At 45.0% G+C, this 10,981-nt stretch overlaps 1 long non-coding RNA gene across 1 annotated transcript; it reads left to right on the top strand.

Moving 5' to 3' along the window:
* Nucleotides 1-240: 240 nt before the first annotated feature.
* Nucleotides 241-6,659, top strand: LOC132580493 (uncharacterized). The gene is made up of 2 exons (XR_009556055.1): nt 241-429; nt 6,082-6,659. It is a non-coding gene; the product is annotated as an uncharacterized LOC132580493 (long non-coding RNA).
* Nucleotides 6,660-10,981: the final 4,322 nt, after the last annotated feature.

Here is a 10,981-nt window from a genome sequence, read left to right as displayed (position 1 = left end):
AAGAATACGGAGCATCACTTGCTCCAGACAGAGAGTTCCGTCAATACCCTGTGGCTAATAGCCACTGGTGGACCTCTGCTCCATATGTTTATCCAAACCCCTCTTGAAGCTGGCTATGCTTGCAGCTGCCGCCATCTCCTGTGGCAGTGAATTCCACGTGTTAATCACCCTTTGGGACACTTCTCTGGAGGCTGGAGCCAGCTCCGCCTGAAAGCTCCCAGCTTCTGAAACCCTTTGCTCTTCAGGTGAAATGCCTCTGGTAAATAACAGCTCCTTTGTTCGGGATTTCGATTTCCAGCTCAAGCCGCCGACAGCCGAGATATTTATTTTGCAAGCTTTAGCGCCATCTGGTGGGGAGTCGGTGTGCCAAATTCCGAGCTCTTTGAGAAAGTCTCGAAAGCTCACTCGATTCATCTTCAGTAATTGAATGTAAGCTCCGGGGGGTGGGATGAGCGCTGTGTGGGGCTCAGACAATGAAGGGGTTGTGGGGGAGGGAGGGAACGGGAAAGCATTTCTAGTTGTCTTTCCAGATCTAGCGTGCCTTTATCTCGAGCTATTTGGAATGTCATAGGGAGTTAATGAAGATGTGTTGCCTTTCTGCAGGGAGGGGAGTGTTTCTTGGAATGTATTAAATGCTTACTTACATTGGGGACTGGAAGGGTGAGATAACAGGAGAGCAGAAACCAACGACTTTGGGTCGGTAAGAAACAAGAGAGGAAAAACAAAGCCTTGTGTGGTTTAAAAAAAAACAAAAACCTGTAGAGCTGCTCACAAAGGATTATTCTAAAGAGCAACATAAAGTGAATTGTCTGTGCGGGGGGGGGGGGGGGTTGCTTCGACAAAACACCTGAAGAATTTCTAGAGAAGTGGAAGTTGTTTTTACCACTGCAAGGTTCCCCCCCCCCACCTTCTTCCCCACGCTCAGTTTGGGGTTGACTTGGTATTGACTGGGCACACACACACACACACGCACACACACTGTGGCTAATAGCCACTGATGGACCTCTGCTCCATATTTTTATCTAACCCCCTCTTGAAGCTGGCTATTCTTGTAGCCGCCACCACCACCTCCTGTGGCAGTGAATTCCACATGTTAATCACCCTTTGGGTGAAGAGGTACTTCCTTTTATCCGTTCTAACCCGACTGCTCAGCAATTTCATCGAATGCCCACGAGTTCTTGTATTGTGAGAAAGGGAGAAAACGACTTCTTTCTCTACTTTCTCCATCCCATGCATAATCTTGTAAACCTCTATCATGTCACCCCACAGTCGACGTTTCTCCAAGCTAAAGAGCCCCAAGCATTTTAAGTTTTCTTCATAGGGAAAGTGTTCCAGCCCTTTAATCATTCTAGTTGCCCTTTTCTGGACTTTTTCCAATGCTATAATATCCTTTTTGAGGTGTGGTGACCAGAATTGTACACAGTATTCCAAATGAGACCGCACCATCGATTTATACAGGGGCATTATGATACTGGCTGATTTGTTTTCAGTTCCCTTCCTAATAATTCCCAGCATGGCGTTGGCCTTTTTTATTGCAATCGCACACTGTCTTGACATTTTCAGTGAGTTATCTACCACGACCCCAAGATCTCTCTCTTGGTCAGTCTCTGCCAGTTCACACCCCATCAATTTGTATTTGTAGCTGGGATTTTTGGCCCCAATGTGCATTACTTTGCACTTGGCCACATTGAACCTCATCTGCCACGCTGATGCCCATTCACCCAGCCTCAACAGATCTCTTTGGAGTGCCTCACAATCCTCTCTGGTTCTCACCACCCTGAACAATTTAGTGTCATCTGCAAACTTGGCCACTGCTTACTCCCAACTCCAAATCATTTATGAACAAGTTAAAGAGCATGGGACCCAGTACTGAGCCCTGCAGCACCCCACTGCTTACCATCCTCCACTGGGAAATCTTTGAAAGTCCTTAAAAGGGAGACCTCCAATAGGGTTGCCAGCCTCCAGGTGGGGTCTGGAGATCTACCACTTTGACAGCTGATCTCCAGCCAGCAGAAATCAGCTCCCATGGAGAAAATGATTGCTTTGAAAGATGGAATGTGTGGCATTGTACCATGTTGAGGCCCCTCCCCGAACCCTACTGACTTCCGGATCCACCCCGAAAGATCCAGCTTGGTGTAATAGTTAAGTGCATGGACTCTTATCTTATAAGAACATGAGGTCATGTTCTCTCAGCCCCACCTACCTCACAGGGTGTCTCTTGTGGGGGAGAAAGGTAAAGGAGATTGTAAGTCTGTCACTCTGAGACTCTGAGATTCAGAGTGAAGGGCAGGGTATGAATCGAATATCTTCTTCAAAGTTTCCAGGTATTTTCCAACACAGACCTGGCACCCCTATCTCCGAAAGAATACCAATGCTGGGGCACAGAGGCAGGCATTTCAAGCCTCTCTGAAAAAATATCCAGGCTCCAGTAGTGGTTGCTGGAGGTCACCATGACTTTCCAGGTATGCAAGCACACACACACAATACGAAAAAATAAAATTAAATTAAAAACCTACTTAATCCCAGACAAACATACTGGGGGAAAAGAGCTAGTTTTAGTTCTGGATGGGAAAAAACCATCAAGGGGAAATGAGAGTAGCCATCTAGTGAAGCAGGGTTTCAACCAAGAGATAGTCTCATGCTGCTGAGGAGTGTACATGGAGGCCAGAGATGCTCAGTGCAATCTTTAGCAAAACCAGGATTCTCTGGTTTGATAGCCATGGCTCTCGGTAGCTCTTGGTGGAAGGGAGGAAGCACACTAAAACATTTTATATTCCATCTGTCCCTACGCGGCTTATAAAAATGGTTAGAAATAATCCTTTTTAAAGAATTATCAATACCCAGGCAAAGTCAGGCAGAGACAAAGACAAACAATAGATAAAAGGATAAATTTAAAAACAGATCAACATTAAATGCTAGGGATGAATTCCACTTTCTTCTTATCCTTGCTGTGTCAGTCCTAATATCCTTATTTTGATTTCATTTATCACAGGTGCTGATCGAACTCATGATTCTTCATTTTTGTGCTGTTTTTCGTTCCTCAAACCACATCCCCCCCCCCCCCCGGTAAATTATATGCATTTTCAGCATCATTGGAACATCAATAAATCAGTATTATACGTGTATTATTCATATAAAAGCCATTACCCATAAAAATGCTGTACAAATGGCATAGAAAAACGATACACTATGCAAACAAATCTACAAAACCAACAGCAATGAAATGGGGAATACTCATTTTTCCCTATTAAATAGAACTAAATGACTGAATTGAGTTTTTTTTTAAAACACAAGCATTGCCTAAATATTAATACCCTGGGTCCATGATGAGGTTGCCTGGATTGGAAATCATGTGAGTGGGATGCTGTTACCCAGGGCTTTTGGGTTTTTTGATCAGGAACACAGTTTTGTCTGGCTTGGTGTCAGGAGGTGTGGCCTGATATGCAAATGAGTTCCTGCTGGGCCTTTCTACAAAAAAGCTGTGTGTGAAACAATTGTGACGTCAGGGGGTGGTGGCCTAATATGCAAATTAGTTCTGCTGGACTTTTTCTATATAAAAAAAGAAGCCCTGGTGTTACCCATTTGCCTCTTTGTGTTCCTCTTATGTGGGGGGTGGGGGTGAAACAGAGCTTCAGTAGATCTGTTATTATTATTAATGGGTCTTGATCACATTTTGGGGGAAAGGAAGGATATGCATATTGAAAACAAATAGATACTGGGTTGGTTTCACTCAGCTTTTTCAAGGGTAGCAGGTCCAAAGAAGAGGAGGAGGTTGGATTTATACTGACCCTTCACTTGGAGTCTCAGAGTGGCTTCCAATCTCCTTCTCTTCCTCTCCCCCACAACAGACACCCTGTGAGGCAGGTAGGGCTGTGAGAGCTCTTTCGAGAACTGCTCTTGAGAGAGCAGCTCTGAGAGAACTGCGGCTTGCCCAAGGTCACCCAGCAGATGCATGTAGGGAAGTGAGGAATCAAGCCCGGTTCTTCTAGATTAGAACCCAGCACTCTTAACCACTACATCAAGCTGGCTCTTCTTGTGCTTGGGATCCTGGGGCCTAGATGAACACAAGCCACGTGGGCTGAAGGGCACAGGATGGAGGAGAGTTGGGCAAGATTGAATGGGAAAGCTGGTTAGCCGTGACCTGTTATTATACGACAGAGCAGAACGAGATTCAGGTTAACATTTTTTAACATTGTGAAAGCAGATCTAATGGTAGCAATGATCTAACTTACATTAAAACTCCTCTGAAATAACAAAGGAAACTCCCAAAGGAAGAGCAAGGTGTCTGGGAGGAATCCCACTATCTTGGAGCAACCACAGAGATGGTTCAGTTTCTTAAAACTGCACGGGGAACACGCTGATCTCTTCTTAACAATATGGGGCAAATGTGTTTGGCAGCAAGAGCTCTTTTATCTGGATGGATCCTTTGTGACTCTCTTTGCAAGTTGCTTTGTCCTTGCTCTGAACAGCAGTGTTTCTCATGATGGAAGTCCTATTGGGATGTCTGGTTAATATAGCAGAGTTTGCCCAGTCAGGATATGGAGGTATATTGCGAAAAAAGGAAAACTTGCATTTATTCAAAAAGATCCAGTTCATATTTGGTGCCAGTTTGGTGCAGTGGTTAAGTGCAGTGGTTAAGCCATTTTGGTGCAGTGGTTAAGTGCAGTGGTTAGTGCACTGGTTAAGTGCGTGGACTCTTATCTGGGAGAACCGGGTTTGATTCCCCACTCCTCCACTTGCAGCTGCTGGGATGGCCTTGGGTGAGCCATAGCTATTGCAGGAGTTGTCCTTGAAAGGGCAGCTGCTGTAAGAGCTCTCTCAGCCCCACCCCCTCACAGGGTGCCTGTTGTGTGTGTGTGTGGGGGAAGGTAAAGGAGATGGTGATCGCTCTGAGACACTGAGATTCAGAGTATAGGGCAGAATATAAATCCAATATCACCATCTTCTTTTTTCAGTTGAAAGAAGAGAGGGAAGCCTAATCTAAAGAGGACTTTCCCTATCACAAATGACCAGCTTGTCTGGCATCATGTGTGGGAATATGAGGGGCATTGTCTGTACAGGAGAGAACTGCCGAGGCATGTGTCTGTATGGAAGGCCATGTGAAAGGAGAGTGAAAGACATGTCATCAGTTTAACCCAGACTTGCAAGCAAAAGAGCTCTCACAGCCCCACCTGCCTCACAGGGTGTCTGTTGTGGGGAGAGAAAGGGAAGGAGATTGGAAGCCACTCTGAGACTCTGAGTGAAGGGTCAGTATAAATCCAAGCTCCTCCTCCTCGGTCAAGGGGGACCTGCTACTCTTGAAAGAGCTGAGTGGAACCAACCCAGTATCTGTTTGTTTTCAATATTTATATCCTTCCTTTCCCCGATTTTCTTGCTCTATTTATTGCCTTATGAAAGTCTCATCATCATTCCCCCATTCTGTCATGTTAGTTTTATTGGTATCTCATGCAAATACTGTCCAGACCAAACGTTCTTGCAGTTTGTTAATTTCACTATTTTGCCATTGGATTCTAACCTTGTACCATTTTGCATGCTTAACCACTGCCCACCAGCTCTATGTAGCTCTGCTCACTGTACCCCATTCCATTGTCTGATGAAGTATGCATGCATACGAAAACTTACAGTCTGAATAAAACTTTGTTGGTCTTAAAGGTGCGACTGGACTCCTACTTTGTTCTAGGACACAGCGAGAGAGAGAGAGAGAGAGAGAGAGAGAGAGGAGGGGTCAGAGAACAGCTTCCAGCTTAAGACAAAGAGAGGCATCTATTCAAGTACATAACATTGATACACTCTTAGAGTGATGTAGCGCCTCCTGATGTCCAGGCATTGCTGAATCTCTTCGCTCCAAGAAGCCATTCGTTACCATGATGCAGTTTGCTGAGACTTCAACGGGCTTCCTGGGCATTTCATTCATCCTTGCAGCCGACACTTCCAGCTTATTAAATTAAGACGATAAATGAGGGATGCTGGTGCTTTCTACCGCCACCCAGGGGATTCATTAGTGAAGCAAATGGTTTGATTTGCCTCCAGTTTCTCGCCTGCCATGTTTTGCAACTGTGTCTTGTGATCTTGTCTTTCAAGGGGCGTCAGAAAGAGTGAAGGCAGGCATTGAAGCCGGCTGGTTTCTCTATTCCAATGACTTGTCTTCTGGCGTGGGAACAAGAGCCCTTCATCTTGGAGCATCAGAGGGACTCCAGCCGACAGATTTGTTGTCACTTGCAGCACAGAATTGCCTCACGCCAAATGGAAGGCAGGCAGTGATGAAAGCAAATTGTGGGCTCTAAATGATGTTGGGGAAACAGATGCACTCGTACCTCTGGCAATGGGAAATCTTTAGGTTGACAGTCATGTTTGGATGTCCTGGTTGCATGACCATCCATCCAATGGTTCCCTGCCTCCCCTCCCCCACAAAGGACATCTTTGTCATTTGAAAATGTTTGCAAATTCTCATCAGAATTTCTCCTCAGATTTTGCAGTTCTAGATTGCCTAATCTTGTTTTCAAAGTATAATTAGTCCATCAGGGACTTCTTGGTTGTTTCATTTTTAATTGCAGGATTTTGTAGAGAGTGCTATGTACCCACACTTTATGCATAACATGTGTATTCCTGCATGACTAATGTGAACATGGACATTAATAAAACACTCTAATCTGAGTATACATATGGTTGCCTGATGATTCATTTAGCATAACGTTCACCATGGTTTTATTGGTAGGAAAAGCCCATCAGGAACTCATTTGCATATTAGGCCACACCCCCTGACATCACCATTGTTTCAAACAGGGCTTTTTTTTAAGAAAAAGCCCATCAGGAACTCATTTTCATATTAGCCCTCTAAAGGGCAGCTGCTGTGAGAGCCCTCTCAGCCCCACCCACCTCACAGGGTGTCTGTTGTGGGGGGAGAAAATGTAGGTTATTGTAAGCCTCTCTGATTCAGAGAGAAGGGCAGGGTATAAATCTGCAGTCTTCTTCTTCTAGGCCACACCCCCTGATATCACCATTGTCTCATGCAGGGCTTTTTTGTAGAAAAAGCCCAGCAGGAACTCATTTACATATTAGGCCACACCCGTGATTCCAAGCCAGCTGGAATTGTGTTCCTGATTTTTTTAAAGAAGCCTTGGTGATCACATGCACTGTGCCGAAGTGCGTATGTGCACCTGGATGGAATCGCACATATTTTCATGCTAAAATTAATCAGTTGCAATATTCAAATAATTTGTGTGCATATATCTTTAATGTAGCAGAGGGGGGATATGAAGGAAATGGAAGCTTTCATGAACTGTGCCCGCTTGTTCAGAATTAATTTTAGAAGTTCTGCTGGTCAAAATAAAATCCTAGACACAATCAAGTAAAAGTTATGGGACTGGTATCAGAAATGCCTGGAAAGTATTTAGGGAACATGTGAACACTCCTCAATAGTTTAGGAAGACAAAATACTTTGTGTCTTGATTAAACATCAGAGAGCGTCAACAGGTGCGCACTGATGATCAGTGATGTTCCAAATAAATATAGAGGATCCTGGAAAAGTGTCCCAAACAGCTGACTTTCTCAGATATTTCATTTCCTGAGCTCACTCACCAAGCATGGATTGGACAATCATATGTCACAACCGAAAACGGCCCATCTTCTACAACAGCAGATGAAATTGAGACCGAATTAAAGCCAGAATTAAAGATGTAAAGGCAGTTTTGTTAGTGAATGAATAATTTCCCATTGATTACAACCCCCTAGTAAAGAATAATTACAATCGTAAGCTAGAGATGAACAAATATTCCATATTTTGTTTCTTTTTGCATTCATTTCCATTTTTGTCAGTGATTCTGCCTCTTCGCAGTTTGATTTTGTAGATTTATTTGCATTACATAAGTATGTTGGATGGATTTTAGATCCATTTTATAAGACATTTATTTATTGACTTACTTTATTATTTCTTTATAGTTTGCCTTTCACACCAAGATTCAAGGCAGATTACAAAAAATAAAGCCAACAGCAAGAAAGCAGTAAAAATGTTCAACAACATTAAAAAAGGATACCTGCAGACCCTTCATAGAAAAGTCTTCCTGAAAAGTTCTATTCTACATATGGGAAATCTTTCTGATGTCCAGGTAGGTTATTCTACCAGGCTGGGGCCATAGATAATGCCAGAACATTTTTTGTAGCAGAAACTCCTTTGCATATTAGGCCACACACCCCTGATGTAGCCAATCTTCCTGGAGCTTACAGTAGAAGATATTAGAAGATATTGGATTTATATTCCGCCCTCCACTCCAAAGAGTCTCAGAGAGGCTCACAATCTCCTTTACCTTCCTCCCCCACAACAGACACCCTGTGAGGTGGGTGGGGCTGGGGAGGGCTCTCACAGCAGCTGCTCTTTCAAGGACAGAGGCTCAGAGCGGCCTACAATCTCCTTTACCTTCCTCCCCCACAACAGACACCCTGTGAAGTGGGTGGGGCTGGAGAGGGCTCTCACAGCAGCTGCCAAGGACAGAGGCTCAAAGCGGCCTACAATCTCCTTTACCTTTTCCCCCCACAACAGACACCCTGTGAGGTGGGTGGGGCTGAGAGGGGTCTCACAGCAGCTGCCCCTTCAAGGACAACCTCTGCCAGAGCTATGGCTGACCCAAGGCCGTGCCAGCAGGTGCAAGTGGAGGAGTGGGGAATCAAACCCGGTTTTCCCAGATAAGAGTCCACACACTTAACCACTACACCAAACTGGATCTCCAGTAGGCCCTGTATGAAGAGCCCTGTAAGGTCTTGGAGGATTGGCTACATCAGGGGTGTGTGGCCTAATATGCAAAGGAGTTCTTGCTACAAAAACAGCCCTGGAGAGTGCTCAGATATGGGAACTGCTGAACTTGCCCATTTTCAAGATGGCTGCAGCAAAACATATGGAGAGGTGGTACTGCAGATATGTAAATCACAGATTGGGTGGCAGACCCCCACCCCAGCCACCAGCAGGGGATGGGTGGGTGGGTGGGGGGTGGTAGGGTTCCAGATCCAGGCTGGGCAACTCTTGGAGATGGAGTCTGGGGAGGACACAGTGACCTCAGCGGGGTGCAATGCCATTGTTTCCACCTCCCAAAGCAGCCAATTTCTCCAGGGGAACTGATCTCTGTAGAGATGAGCTGTAATTCCAGAGGATCCCTAGATCCCACCTGGGGGCTGGCATTCCTATCCAGACCATGCAGAATGTAAACACATGGTGGGTGTAAAATCAATATAATAATGATTTATTGATGCACAACCAACATGGAAAAAGGTGTACATTTTGCAGAAGTTTGGTGTGGGTAAACAGAAAAGTATGTATAAATGAAGAGGTACAGGTTTGATTAGCCAAAGTGAAAATCACAGTCGAATCGGAAAGTTTGTGTTCAAAGCAGCTGGTTACTGGAACCTGAAATTGCCCCTGGTTACTGGAACTTGAAATTGTCCCCGAAACAAGAAGCTGGTCAAAGTTGCTCTGTGCTTGAGAGAAGTGAGCCGCCACAGTTATTTACGATGCATCTGATCAGACTACTGACAAAACCCTCTTGCTTTTCTTCAGGCAGATAATAGGCTGAAACTCTTGTTGCTACCTGTCAAAGCATACATCAACACTCTGCCTGAGTTTGGTCCTAGGTAGCCAAACATTCTCTTTGTGAATCTGTCTGCAAAGTCTCCACATTCTGGAAGTCTGACAAATTTCTTGCAGCCGTGCTTGTCCATCTATAAATGTACACGTTGAAGGGTGTGTTGCTGGAATGGCTGCGCCACAGCACAATCTGGGCCAAGGACAGCTTTGTCCCATACCCAAAGATGAGTTGTGCAGACACACAGGCCAAGTTCCAAATGATTGTTCAGGCTGATACACATAAAGCATCTTATACTGAGTTGGTCTATCAAAATCAGTATTGTCTAGGGATGGGCACGAACTGAACCACAAGCTGTGATTCGAGCTAAAGATGGCCAATTTGTGGTTCATTCCAAACTGGTTTGTCTGGTCCCTCCACACCTGAACACTAACTGGCCTTTTCCCTTGGCAAGTCATTTGGTTGGTGTTTGTTTTGTTTTTCCAGACAGCCTGGCCAGCATGATTCCCCAGCCCCTGTGCTTCTGGTCAGTTTCCAGTGAAACTGATTAGAAGCAGCAACTCTGCTCTCCCCAGGCCCCTTTGCTTCCGGTCAGTTTCACTGGAAACTGAACAGAAGCGCAAGGAGCTCGAGAGAGTGGAACTGCCACTTCTAGTCAGTTTCCAAGCTTCCTGGGGGTGAAACTGACCAGAAGCTGCAGGGCGGCTTCCCTTTCTTTCCCCAGTTTGACATACTCCTAGGAGAGCAGTTTACTGGGGTACCTGTTTTGGGGGGCTGTAGCCTATTCCCCCCCCCCAAAAAAAATCCAATTTGCACCAAACTTAGCAAGCAAGTAGAGGGGAGTCTGCTGAAGAGTTTACTGCAAGTCTGGCATTTCTAGCCCACATGGGGGCTGTTCTACACCTTTCTGAACTGAACAAACCAAGAACCATTAATTGTTCAGGGGGGGCGGGGGGGGGAGAACCAAACTGAACCACTGATTTGGAGGAGTTCCCTTGTGAACTAGTTGCCACAAAAAGGGCACACTGAAGATCAACAAGTATTCTAGCATTATTTTTCCAAGGATAGAAGCTCAAGGAAAAAAAAACCTAGTCTTTAAGGTGCCAGAGCAGACTCCTGGCCTTCTAATATGCTATGTGTTATGGACTAGCTCCATCTAGTGGATATAAATATTAGTGCATTGGACAAGTCTGAGCATTCCTGCTTACTGTAATATTTTGCTGGTTTTTTTACTAAATTGCTACAATTAGGGATGTTTCCAAAATTCTCCTTGTCCACTTAGCACTGTAGCAATTGGTATTAAGTAGCAGAGCCTTGGGGGTTGATGGCATCATCTTGTGAAAACCTGTGTAAATGCCCAGGTTTGAATCCTCAAAACTAGGGTCTGTCACATTCTCTTTGCCTAAGCTATC

Source organism: Heteronotia binoei, chromosome 12 (assembly GCF_032191835.1).
Source record: "Heteronotia binoei isolate CCM8104 ecotype False Entrance Well chromosome 12, APGP_CSIRO_Hbin_v1, whole genome shotgun sequence".
Taxonomy (NCBI): Eukaryota; Metazoa; Chordata; class Lepidosauria; order Squamata; family Gekkonidae; genus Heteronotia; species Heteronotia binoei.
Note: the sequence above shows the minus strand (reverse complement) of the source record. Positions and strands in the feature narration are given on the sequence as shown.